At 41.6% G+C, this 13,955-nt stretch overlaps 1 protein-coding gene and 1 long non-coding RNA gene across 9 annotated transcripts in view; one reads left to right on the plus strand and one right to left on the minus strand.

Annotated features, from left to right (window-relative positions):
- The window catches only part of LPP (LIM domain containing preferred translocation partner in lipoma), a 353,500-nt gene that overhangs the window by 203,210 nt on the left and 136,335 nt on the right, over positions 1-13,955 (plus strand). The gene's annotated exons all lie outside the window — the stretch shown is intronic.
- On the minus strand, positions 6,359-12,085 carry LOC134157406 (uncharacterized). Its single transcript, XR_009962315.1, has 3 exons — positions 11,959-12,085; positions 7,536-7,704; positions 6,359-6,561 (listed from the first exon to the last, which is right to left on the minus strand). It is a non-coding gene; the product is annotated as an uncharacterized LOC134157406 (long non-coding RNA).

Raw genomic sequence — 13,955 nt, forward strand, 5'->3', positions numbered from 1 at the left:
GCACCATAGGGATTTATTTTTATTTTTTTGTGGGGGAAACAAGGGTTGTTTTTTTAACCATTTTTATTACTATTTTTATTGTTCTAAAGGAAAGTTGCTTATTATCTCGCAAACTTTTATCTGGTGCTGAGTCATAGAAGTGAGAGAATGTGTAGGCGTCTTAGCATAAGAGAGAGTAATTCTGTCACTTACATTTACAGACAGTTATGCTTTCCAGAAAATTTTTTTTTTGTGGGTTGCAAAACTGATTAATCTGCTGCTGAAACTGTCAAAGGAGGCTTTCTGTTTAAGAATTTTTGAAAGAAAGAGAAATCTGTTTCTACTTATAGGAAATAATAAGGTAGAAATTGAAATTTAAAAAAAAAGTGCACTGAAAGAGCAGACAAGAAAATGTTCCCTTTCATAATGATATTTTTCATTTTTCTTTTTATGTACCTATCCATCTGTCTATCAGCCTATATATCTATCTGTATGTCTCATGGAAATGTCGTGTGGACTTTGATAGATACAAAACTAAATACAGTAGAATTATGGCTGAGTTCAGCATTATCGATTCCAGCTGTTAAAAATATCATGGGATCAGTTTAAAATAGTTTGTGTTTCGTCTTTTAAAAAAACCTTGTTTCAGTTTCTTCTTAGTTTTTCATCAGGCTGTTTAACTTTTATCATGTTTTGTGCTTTTTCTACAGTCTTCAAACCTACTCTTTTTTAAAATTGAAGTCCAAAATCCTTAATTAAATACTTCTCTGCAGCACTAGTAGGATGTTATTTCTTTTTTTCTTTATTTCTTCCCTTTTCCTTCTTTAGTTTTTTTTAACTTTTCCTTTAAAAAAAAAAGGTAGTTTTTTCTTTTAGTATTAAAAATAGAATCTATTACAGCTGAAGCAAAACCTTTACTACTTAGTTTTATATACCCAGTGGTGAAAACTGTAGTGCTGTTGGAAGGTTAAAGAGAGTTTACTTGTTTCAACCAAATTTGTATAGACCATCAATATCAACATCACGATCTGCTGTGATTTTTGTTTGTTGTACCCATTCCTAAAGTCAAACTGGACATGAAATATTTAGCCTGGAAATTTAGGTTTTTTTCCTAAGAAACTAGGCAGTAGTGTGTTCAAATGATCTTACAGCAGTGTATGGGTGGGAGTACAAAAACTTGAGCTACTTTCTGCATAGTGGTTCCCTTTATGAAGATTATGATATTCTGTGTCTGCCCAGCAAAAGCTTTTTGGGGAGCTTACAGTGTAGCTGATACTGTGTGGCTAGTTAGAGGCGAGGTAGCTAAAGCAGGATGCTGTGCTGCAAGCTGTAGTTGTTGCAAGCCTTGGATTGAGAAAATGAGTGCTCATCATCTCACCTTCCAAGGACAGCATGCAGGGCAGAAGGGATGTCCTCTCGAGTTGAAGCCTTCAGCCCAACCCCAAATGTCATGTCTGCTTGCTTGCTTTGGTTAGAAGGGTGGTTTTGGCATCTCCCTTGTCCCTGCTCTAGTCAAAATGTCTGCTCTCCTCGTCTCCCATTTTTTGCAGCTGCCCTTTTGCCTCTCCCAGCTATAGTCGCTTCAACTATGGTCCTTTGGCCTTCAGCAGAGAGTGATTTGTACCATGTAAGACGAATATTGATTTTTATATCACATGGCCCATGAGGCTTTGGAAACCACATTTTTTTTTCCCGTTAGTGTGGTTTATCTCTAGCTTTTAGGAAAAAATGAGCTTTGGGTCCCGTGAGATTTCCTGTTTGGGGTGAATGGGCTCTGCATTTAGATCTTTTCGCTGGAAAGCCACGTGCTGCAGCTGGACTTCTAAATTAAAGGGGGAAGGGAATTAACCTGGCTTAACCTAAGTTTAGATAATTCTGTTGAGAGGCCAGTGACTCATTTAGAGAATTCAGCAAGTCCACAAGGGCTAGAATGATACTTCTGAAAGCTTATAGAATGTCATTGCTTTGTGTTTTAACAATTGGGTCCTGCAGTGAATTCTTGTGGGTTGTTGTGGAAAAGAGATTTATTGATGACTTGTGATGCCAGAACGTTTGCTCTGTGAATGTTTGTTTTTGTCTTAAAATATGAATACGTCACGAACCACAAGGGGAAAAAAAAAGAAAAAAAAAAAATGCGTTGCAGGCTACAAATGAAATACGATTTAATCCTGCCATAAATTCATACCCAGACCTGAATTCTCCCAGTCCCCTCAAGTTCAGGTCTGAAACTTAATTTGACCTGTGACAAACAAGAATGAAAGCCATGACACTCTGTTTTGGATCCAAAATTCCTTGCAGTTTTTTGGGCATCCACTGCTGAGTTTTGGAGAGCGCTGAGCTCTTGTTAGAAGGTTGTTGAATCCAAGCTGCTCAGAAGGACTAAATTAATACTCCCTAGTCCAAGGGTTTTTAGCATTTAGCACTCCTGCCCCAGGGTTAGAAAGTCACTGTTTCAAATTCTGAAGTTAAAAATGTCAAAATCAGTTAGGCTATAAATCCCAGTAGCCATCAGTATGCATTTATACATCCACCACAAGGAAGGAAGTGAAGAGAGAGGGAGGATACCTCTGTTTGTTTTCAATTAGCATGCTTGTTTTTAATTCCTAATGCAAAAGTGTTTGTGGACGGGTGCACAGGTCAAGATGCATGGCTGGCTTAAGAGCTGGACTGGTCGATGCTGTTGCTGTTATGTGCCGAGCCGAGTGCCTCGAGGCACTAAGGTTTAGTCCAATGCAGGTTATATTAAGCCTCGATTATAAATTTCATTTGCTTTTGTTCAGGTTGCGGCAGTATGAATTGCCAAGATCTTAGATGTTGAGTTTTTTGCAAAGCAAATGATTATTGCCTAGAGCAGGTTAGATCTGCAGGATTTGTTACAGTTTGCATAGAAACCCTCTGCTGTATTCCCAGTGGGGAGAAAACCCCTCCAAATTCAGAGACAGTCGTAGGCCAAATCCTGATCTGCAATAGCTAGAGTGTTTGGAGTAAATCTGCTGGAGTTAACAGATGTGCTGAAGCTGGCACCAGTATCACCGAGATCAGAATCTGGGTTGATGTAAGGCACTTTTTAAAAAATGTAATTCAGGCAGCAAGAAGTATATAAAGCATATTCTGTGACTGTGATAACCTCAACCTAATCAGGTGGATGTTTGGTCTAAAAACAGCGTAAATGAGGAAAATTATAAATCATAAGGTAATCAGACTCATTAGGTAGTACTTGATGACCTATTCAGCAGTATCAGTCATTAAAAACACAGTCTTGTGTTCTGGTTAAGAATGAAGAGAAGATATTTTTGTTCTTTGGTGTTTGGGTTTTTTTTTTGTGGTTTTTATATTTAAACTTAAAATGGCTATTTGTGGGTTTGTTTCCTCAAGACATATTTATGAAAACTGGATTAATTTATGATGCCATTTGCAACAGAACAAGCCTGGGGAGGCCATACATTTGGCATTGCTTTACACAGGCTTTTTAGGGCAATACTGTTATGATTATAAATTTTTATCAGTGTGTCTTTTGAGTAAATACTTTATTAACCATACATTTAATATAATGATATGTTCTCTATGAAGAGAGGAAAATAGTGATGAAACTGATTATTCTGAATTAATACTTTAATTTAAAAATACTCTTTCTATATTGTTTTATACTTGAGTATTTCTGTGGTACAGATGGCATTTTTTCTTGTGCTATAAATTAATGTGCATTCTTTCCCTTTCATGACTTGTTACAGTACTGCCTTGGTGTTTTGACAGGACATGTTGCAGTGGGTATGTTCTGTGTATCTTTGTGTATGTGTTTATATACCTATATAATAATATTTAAAAGCCACAGCAGGTGAAAGAAAACTTTTCCAATCAGGTTTCTCAACATCATACTTGGAGTCTGCAATATTGTGGAAAGACTAAGGTATTTCAGTCAGCAGTGATAACCCAGGCAGACGGGTAAATGAGGGAATGTTCCACTCCATTTCCCAGAAGGAGCCGTCTGGGAAAACAGTTAAATTTGACCTGTTGTTGGAGCTTGTCAGCCTTTTGGAAAGGTGTACATCGGACCTAATAGGAAAATAACCTCTCTGTCACATCTGCCTGTCTTTTATGTTTTTTTTTGGTTGAGCTGTAATCTTTTTTGGTGAGGCTGTATAGTTTTTCTCTGCTGCTAACCACTCAAGTTACTAACTTGAATCATTTTGGAGCCCACTAAAAATATTGGCAGATGACGGTGGGTTCTGGACCTCAAGTGAACCGTAAGAAAGCAGATGTTGTATGAACACAGAATTGTTCGCTGATGCTTCTGCTCTTCTGTATGACTGTTTGCAGAAGCTTTAAAAGGTGGGGGAAAAAAGAATAAAAATACATGGCTTTCACAGGAAATAGAGACAATACTAACATTTGAAAATGTTAATGCCCTCTGGAAGAATAATTTTTTAAATTGGGTTTGATAGAGTTTTGGAATTTGGAAAGATAAATAGGTTATAAATGCAAGCAATGCAGCAAATAATTGTAATTGTAAACAAATTACAAGTAACAGAAAGTAAACCAGGTCGTGTCTGAGTGCATATGTATTTCATATTATTTTATTTGTGCATATGCACACTTTTTATGTTCTCTAGAATTAATAAAGGAAGAAAGCTTGCATACTCTATAAACACTCTAAAACTCCTTTGCAATTTGGTAGGAAATGAGAAGCTTTTATAGAGTTTTTGGACTGTTCTTTAAATCCGTTGTTCAGCACACAATAGAAAATGATAACTTTTCCTTGTAGGTAGCAAAAGACTTATCCAGAGGACTCCATGAATACGTGTTCTTTGTCCTGTCACTCACAGGTGCACATCCCTTCCCCTCACACATCTTCCATTATACCTTTTAAATCCACTTTTTTATAATCATGATGTACATGCATGGATAGCGGCACAATCTACATAACCCTCTAACCTGCCCATATTTATTATGCATGTGAGCTTCTTTTTCATTACAAATAGCAATTTATAAAAGGAAGGAAAAAATGTTTTTAAGTCTGTGGGCAGTGTAATTATGATACTTCAAGCTTCACTAGCTTAGTAATAGCAAAAGTCATAAAAATACTTGGCTTACCCAACGTTCTTATTTATAGGTGTAGTGGGGGCTTCCCCATTGTCAGACAGGGCAACATTTTGCCTAAATTAAGCAAGAAGACTTGTTCAGGCTGTTAGAAGGCCCAGTTTGCTGAATGGAAATGCTTTGGACATTCCTGTGAAGCTAAGCCTCAGAGAAGGTGATCATTAAGGAGCTCAGTTTCCCTGCTCCATGCACATAGTGACTTGTCTTCACATGGTTCTGCTCTACCCTTTCTGTGGTCTTCTGTTCCAGGACCGTATTCAGTAGTTCTGCGTTTTGATGTAACCAAATGGCTGTGGCACACAGCTCCTCACGTAATTTATTGCTAGAGTTGATGTGCCACTGATTCGGCTAGTTCAAGGGGCTGCCATTGCATGTTCCTGAGGTCCAGACTGGTGCAAATTTGTTATTTTAGTGATGAGAGTGGGAAATTACAGAAATATCCCAAGATGAATTGGGATTAAATGTCAGAAAACATTTAACTTCTCATGACTGGCATCTTCTGGAATTTTTGACAGCTATTTCTTGTGCTGATATCCGATATTCTTGTAAATGAAGTTGCTATGGCATTTGAACTGGTCAAGTGGAATTGCTTAAATAGGAGAATTTTAATCATAACTAGCCCTTTCAATGAACTAAGCTAAAATGGTGGCCTTTGACTGTCCAACAGAGCTAGAAGTATTCAGGTAAATTGTTTGCACATCTTTTAAAACCTTTCTCTCACATAATCCTCCTCATAAATACGATGATCACTCAACAGAAAGGGAAAAACGCATAAAAAAGTTCATAGCGGTCATTGTAGTGATAGTATTGGGGTAAACAAATAAAACATTAAATATAAAACTGGAAAGGAAAAGCAAAATTCTTCCCTGGCATAACACTGTTGTGTTTTGGAGACCAAACTTTTCAGATGTGTTCAGGCTCTTTGGAATTAATGGAGTGTTGGAAAGTGGAAACCCAGATTGCCTAAAACACTTGACACCCATACTGAATGCTGAACCAAGGTGTATGTCTGTAACTGCACACATCACTTCTGAAAGGAAAAGTTTCCCCCGAGAAAATATTAGAGGTCAAGTTTTTATCACCTTTTCTTTTGTGCACCACCTTCTCCCTTATGTTTCAAGCTGGGCCATCACAAGGAGTACAGAAGAGGTTGTGAACAGAAACGTTAACAACTCTGTTGACTCCTTTTCCACCTGCGGTAGCAGCTGAAAAACAGATCAAAGCTCAGAAGCAGTTGTGTTCTTGTAATGCTTTATGGCATCTGTAAGGTATTCTCTTCATCTGAGAGCCAGAGATGAACACTTTATTAGATTTCTTCTCTTCTTTTGGTATAATGCTTAGGAGCAATCCATTTGAATACCTTGATAGCTTTTGGTGATCAGGCCAGCAAGCTGAATGCCATATAAACACGTCTGGGAAGTATGAGTATGACTGCTGATCCATGCGTAGCCCATGTCTCTGTGACGCACATTTGTCAGCTGTAAGCTAGAAAAGAGAAAATTATGAAACTATAAAGAAAAGCTTCACCTGATTATAAGCATGTTTTAACTGAGGGTTTTAAGGCTTTGGAGCTGACTTCAAGATTTTGGACCAGCTTCTAAGGGCATTATGACACCTAAAGAAATCTGTGTTTGTAACTGAGCTGTGTGCCCTGCTTAGCAGCAAGTGCAAAGTGGACTGACGTCTCCTCAGTGTGTTTTGCCTACTATCTGGACATTATAATAAAGGCCAGAAAATCCTGAATATTGAAAATGCATCAGGTATGCTGAACAGGAGAAGTGCATCTGTCCAGAATCTCTGGACATTCAGCAACCCAGCTGGAGCTCTGCAAGGACTCCAGATGTCTGCAAGTCCCAAATGAAAGGCCAGATTTCTCTTTTTCACCTAGGTATTAATTCAGACTGAAAAAGAGGATATGTTTAGGGGAACCTGGCCATACATTATCACTAGCAAGGTAGCTTGTTCAAATACAGAATTTGAAGTCAGCAGGAGTTAGATGTGTCTGCGCATCAAGAAACTCCATAAAATGCCTGTTTACATTTGCAGGTACCTAAAGGCCCAAGTTTCAAAGCACAGTATTTGATTCTTCTCTGAGGTTATCCTTCCCAAATTGAGGGGGAGCTGGGATCTCAGGCAGGAAGGAGGATCAGCCCAGCTGCTGCTCCTGGCAAGGCAGCAGCTTCAGTTCCAGCAGGAGTCACTGTTCAGCACAGAGGCGGAAAAGGAGGTGTGGAAGGGCAGCCCACCCATGTCATCCCCCCTTCATACGTGAGAAGTGCATTTGCAGCCTAGCTTCTGGGTCGTGCATCGGCTTCATGGTGTGGCAGTGTCCTGACTGATCATCTGAGCTACTGGCACTCAGGAATCTCCTTGGTGCACATCACTAGCTGAGCTTGAGTGGCAGTGCACTTAATGCAGGGAAAAGATATCTGTGCTTCTTACAGTCACATCAAAATTACCTGCTTATTGTGGAATTTGTCTCCACTAACTTGTGCTGTCTAAATATTCAGTAACTTCTCTTGGCTGTTTTTATGCTTCTTTTACAGTCAGTGGAGTGAAGTAGATTCCTCCAGTGGATGATTCATCTTCCCTATTTTAGGTTTCAATATTAGAATGGGATAAATGACCCTGTAGAGAAATATTTCACAGAGAGAGCTTTAAGCACCTCCAGCTAGCCAAGGTGAATGCCAGTCCGCTGTGTTAGGAGAAGCCAAGTTAATTTTCCACCTTTCAAAGCCACCCAGGCTTCCAACCACCACCAGCACTGATACTTAAAAGTTTTCAGCTGGCACACGCCTGAGCTCCCCTGTGTTTTAGTCAGGCTTGTGTCAGTGGACCATGAAGAAGAGTGGCCAAGTTGTGAAGAGAGATGCTGCACTGGCATTGTGAAGTAGCAGCCCCTAAGAATGCTGCACCCTGCGTTCCATCTGCCAGTAGTTGCTAGCTTTCTGCCTTTCGAGGAAGAAGGGTTGTTTCACTCCTATCCTGAGGTAAATGCTTGAAAAAGGCAGCCGTAGATAGAGCCATGGTTCTAAACCTCTGCTCTGCAAACCCTGACAGTCCATGATCACTCCTAAGGTAACAAAGAATTCAGTGAAAGGTAACTTAAAAACCCGTGTTTATTGTCAGTAGATTAACACTCTCTGTAAAGGAGTTTGTCTCTCCTGAAAAACAGTTGGGGGCTGCTGAGCATAAAGGTTGAAAACCACTGAGTTGGAGTAATGTGTCTTTATATGTGGTAATTTAACAGCTAAAGGGCTAAAGCTATTCAGCTGTACCTTTATGAAAAATGCCTGGAGAATTGAATAGAATGTGATAAACTTCATGTTGGCATTTTTGATCCAGTCTGTGAAACTGAGTAACTGAAGGGATTCTATAGAAAATACTCTACAAATGCACAAAATAAAAGGAGAATGAAGTAATTTTCATAAGAGTTCCAGCTGATCTTATAGAATCATGCTTATGCTGTAGATTATAGTTATTGTGTGCTTTTTTTTCCGTAAGATTTAACCCTGACAAAAGGTAGAATCATTGAACAGTTAGGTTTGGAAAGTACCTTACGATCATCTAGTTCCAACCCCCCTGCCATGGGCAGTGACACCTCACACTAAACCGTGTCACCCAAGGCTTTGTCCAACCTGGCCTTGAACACCGCCAGGGATGGAACATTCACAGCTTCCCTAGGCAACCCATTCCAGTGCCTCACCACCCTAACAGGAAAGAATTTCTTCCTTATACCCAGTCTAAACATCCCTGTTCAAGTTTTAACCCATTACAACTTGTCCTGTCACTACAGTCCCTGATGAAGAGTCCATCCCCAGCATCCTTATAGGCCCCTCTTCAGATACTGGAAGGCTGCTATGAGGTCTCCATGCAGCCTTCTCTTCTCCAGGCTGAACAGCCCCAACTTTCTCAGTGTGTCTTCATATCGGAGGTGCTCCAGTCCCCTGATCATCCTCGTGGCCCTCCTCTGGACTTGTTCCAACAGCTCCATGTCCTTTTTATGTTGAGGACACCAGAACTGCACACAATACTCCAGGTGAGGTCTCACGAGAGCAGAGTAGAGGGGCAGGATCACCTCCTTCGACCTGCTGGTCACGCTCCTTTTGATGCAGCCCAGGATACGATTGGCTGTCTGGGCTGCAAGCGCACACTGCAGCCAGCTCATGTTCATTTTCTCATCGACCAACACCCCCAAGTCCTTCTCCGCAGGGCTGCTCTGAATCTCTTCTCTGCCCAACCTGTAGCTGTGCCTGGGATTGCTCCGACCCAGGTGTAGGACCTTGCACTTGTCATGGTTAAACTTCATGAGGTTGGCATCAGCCCACCTCACAAGTGTGTCAAGGTCCCTCTGGATGGCATTCCTTCCCTCCAGTGTATCAGCTGAGCCACACAGCTTGGTGTCATTGACAAACTTGCTGAGGGCGCACTCAATCCCACTGTCCGTGTCAGTGACAAAGATGTTGAACAAGAGCGGTCCCAACACCGATCCCTCAGGGGCACCACTCGTTACTGGTCTCTATCTGGGCATTGAGCCACTGACCACAACTCTTTGTGTGCAGCCATCCAGCCAGTTCTTTATCCACCGAGTGGTCCATCCATCAAATTGATGTCTCTCCAATTTAGAGACAAGGATGTCGTGTGGGACAGTGTCAAGCTCTTTGCACAAGTCCAGGTAGATGACATCAGCTGCTCTACCCCTGTCCATCAGTTCTGTAGCCCCATCATAGAAGGCCACCAAATTGGTCAGGCAGGATTTCCCCTTAGTGAAGCCATTCTGGCTGTCACCAAGCACCTTGTTGATTTTCATGTGCCTTAGCATGCCTTCCAAGAGAATCTGCTTCAAGATTTTGCCAGGCACAGAGGTGAGACTGACTGGTCTGTAGTTCCCTGTGTCATCCATTTTCCCCTTCTTGAAAATGGGGGTTATATTTCCCTTCTTCCAGTCATTGAGAACTTCACCTCAGTGCCATGACTTTTCAAATATGATGGCCAGTGGCTTAGCAATTTCATTCACCAGCTCCTTCAGGCCATGAGGATGGATTTCATCAGGTCCCATGGACTTGTGTACGTTCAGGTTCTTAAGATGGTCTCGAACCACATCCTCTCCTACAGTGGGCCTAGGATCACCATTCTCACTGTCCCTAGTTTGCCTTTTATTCACTACATACCTATAGAATCCCTTCCTGTTATTTTTCACATCCCTAGCGAAGTTTAATTCTAACTGGGCCTTAGCTTTCCTAACCTGGTCCCTAGCTTCCTGGACAACATCCCTGTATTCTTCCCAGACCACCTGTCCTTGCTTCCACCTTTTATAAGCCTCTTTTTCCCTTTGAATTTTCCTCAGTGGCTCCTTATCCATCCAAGGAGGTCTCCTAGCCCTCCTGCTGCACTTCCTTCTAGTTGGGACACAATGCTCCTGAGCTTGCAGTAGGTGATCCTTGAATATTAACCAACAACTAAAATTACAGGCAAATTTCTGTAGAAGAACAGCTTTAATCCATAGTATGTATGTGATGACTTTTTAGTTGTATACACTGAATTTAATTTAAGATCTTATAAATCATTTCTACAGAGTGCAGAATCACACAGTCAGGATTTTGGGTTTTCCCACCCAGGGTAACTTTGAATCCAGACACTCAGCTTTGACAGTCAGATCCCTATGATAGCACAGGTTTATCACAAAACCCTGGATTTCTCATACAAGAAACTCATGCAAATGTTTATAATCTTCCAGTGCAAGTAAGAAGGCAGGGCAGGAGTTACCAAGCAAAATGATTCCCCTGATGGTTACACATGGTAACTTTTTTAAGGAGAATTCTTTTGGGATTTTTTAACTCCCACATTGATTGAGTTTTACTTGATTTTGTCAGTATTAGTTCACCTTTATTTGAACTGCTGGGTAATTTATTTGTAGAAGAGGCAGTACGTTTAGGTACTTCCATCGGTGTTTAAACAAGGCTCTTGTGCTTTCCCCATTTAAAAAAAAAAAAATAAATTTGTATTACAATGCTTGTGGTAGATCAGGTTCTGAATTTAACTCCTTCCTACTCTAGTTTCTCTTAACAACTCTGCATTATCAGCACCTGGGGTTTCTAGTTTACTCTCTTTGCAAATATTAATTTGCAAGAAGGGGTTGATGGTAAGTAGCGTGGTTCTAATTTACACTTGTGAAGTGTGTCAGACAGTTTCCTGTAGTGCATGGTGAGCAGAGGAAAGCCAGTCTTCCTCTGAAAACAGCCCTTAGAGTGTGTCAGAGAGTGTGTTTGGCTGCAATAGTCACTTGCAAATGCAATAGTTTTGAAATGAGCTGTCCAGGAGCTGCTGGAGTAATGGTTGCCTGTACTCCTATGAATCCAATCCTCTTCTTTCTTTCTCCTATTTCTACTTGTTTTCATACTTCTGGGCTATCACTTTGAAGTGCTTTTGGATGCGTCTACTTCACTACGCTAGTACAAGTTCTGTGGACTCATTGGGATGAAACATCTGTGACAGTCATCTATTTTGCTAGGACTGCACACAGTGATACAGGTAGCCCTTCCCAGCTTTATCTTCATTACTCCCTCTCTATCTACTAGGCATCTTTATAGCCTCAACTGTCCCTCCTATCCTCCTAGTGCCTTCCAGACATCTGTTGAAATCACTCTTCCCTGTGGTATCTAAGTACCCTTTTCTCAACCTTCCACACATGCTTGTCCTCAGAGGAGGAATCTTGTCCATAGTTCATGTGCGTTTATAAAGTCTTTCCTTAATCCATTAATAATCTAGAGGTTTAAGCCTGGGGTGATACTTGAGTGCATGGCTGGACCTACAGAAGGCTGGACTGTGGCCATCCTTCTCTCTTGCAGGCAATAGGGCAGCGGATTTATGGTGATACTTCACCTGTGCCCTTGGTCAGGAGCTGCAGCCAGGTTGTGTCCCCATAAATCATAAGTGCTCCAGTAGTGTCAAATTCCCTCTGACCTGTCCCATTTCTCTGCTACACCACGTTAACTAGCCTTGCATGGTCTTCCTCCCCCTGAAGCCCAGATTTCATCACACTCTTGCCCAGCACCCTCAGAGGAATTGAGAATGAGTCACAAAGGGTGCCTCTGGGGACTCCTACTGATGCAAACTTCCTCCTCCTCAAGGCAGCCTGTGGTTTGAATGCCACAATGCAGCCGGTACTTGTTAGCTTGAGCCTTTTCTGTAAAGTTGATGGCAAAGCTTGGTCTCTGGCCCAGGCACCTGCAGCTTGTTCTTCCTTCACTGGTGCAGGAGAGGAGACTCTCAGCTCATTCTCTTTGTAGCGTCAAACATAGGAGCTGCTCAGAGCCTTTCAGAGTGCCAGTCAATAGGCAGGCAGGTTTTTGAGAAAGGAGTTATTCATTCTTAAGGTGTGTTCCAGTCCAGGCAGGAGACTGGCATCAACACATTAGGTGAAGTGACTTCCATTACAAGAGCTTTACTAGTGGTCTGTCACCTGCTTCCACGGTCTGTGTTCAGAAACATAATATGTGATAAATAGGGCTCATTTATGTTGTTTTGGTTTGGATTTTCCTCCCTCATCCCTGATAGCCCATTGTCTTTAAAACATTATCTACCTTCTCCCCCTTCACATGGAAAAGAAAAAGGCTTTTCTGGTGGTAATTACACAGTGCCGCATTGTGGACCTTTCATCCCATTACAGTAAGTGGACAAACTACTCTCGTTTACAGGAATGAAATAGGTGAGGAAATGGGAAAATTTCTCGCACTCCCAGGCATAAATGCTAAACTGATAAGTGAGAATAATTCTGACAGAAAGCAAATTCTCTTGCTAGCAATGAGTGCTGCTGCAGTTGTGCACGGACAGAGGAATAGACAATTTCTTGTTCCTTACCAGGTGTTTCAGAAATAGAAGAATCAGACAGTATTAATGGAGGGCTACAGACCTTTAACTTGTCTCTGTCTGTGCAGTTCAACTGAGACGCACTTCAGCTCTTCCTTGTTCTCAGTTTCAAAATCTCTTCAGTCTGTCCATGTACTGCCCTGTACTACTGGATCTGTTGGCAAGGTCAGGATTTTAACACATTGAGATGTTTTATTCTCCAGCAAAAGTTTGCTGCCTTATTGTTCCCCACCTCTGTGTACACACCTTGTTCATCTCTCAAAACAGACTGATGCTCTTACTTGCCTGGGGTTTGGTTTGGTTTGTTTGTTTTTTTTTCTCATTTATAGTGACTCTTTGTGGAAGGTTTACTCTCACGGAAGGTTTGCCCTGAAGGTGTAATTGCAGGGGTAAGGTCTCTAACAGTGCATCAGCTAAAATGTATTTGGACATATTAGTGGGAAGAGCTACCAAATGGGTAACAGAGCTTTGCTATTCCTTTGCTAGACTTGCTTGTGGGCTGTGGATTAGAAGTTGAGTGACTTGCACTTACCTCCCTTTTCTTCATATGTGGTGATTGCCAAATGGGTGGGGGCGTCTGCCTTTATCCCACCTTCGGTGGAAGGTGAATTTGGTACCCTTGGTGGCCCAGAGAAATGGGTGGTTGAAGTCCCTCTCCAGCCACTGGCACGGGTTGGTTTGGCAGCAATTTATTGCCGCCACCTGCTGACCAGGCAAAGGATTTCTCTGGTGCTGGTAGAGCTTGTGCTTGAGGGTGTCCCAATGAGCCTCTATCTCTCCCCTGTCCAGCGATCCCAGCAAGAGGGTGATGGGGATGTAGGGAGAGGTCAGGGTACTTGCGTAAAGCAGGAACGCTTGGGAGCAAATGCAAGATCAGTCATCTAGGTAAATGTGACAACCACTGGTGGGGGCTGAGCTGGTCTGACTTTGGGCTGCTTATAGATTATCAAACTTTGGGTGCTATGGATTATCATGGGTGAGATCAAGCCCAGGAATTTTCAATGATAGAT

The sequence above is a fragment of the Pezoporus occidentalis genome, unplaced genomic scaffold, assembly GCF_034315485.1.
Source record: "Pezoporus occidentalis ecotype Australia unplaced genomic scaffold, CSIRO_AGI_Poc_V1 ctg95, whole genome shotgun sequence".
Classification (NCBI taxonomy): domain Eukaryota; kingdom Metazoa; phylum Chordata; class Aves; order Psittaciformes; family Psittacidae; genus Pezoporus; species Pezoporus occidentalis.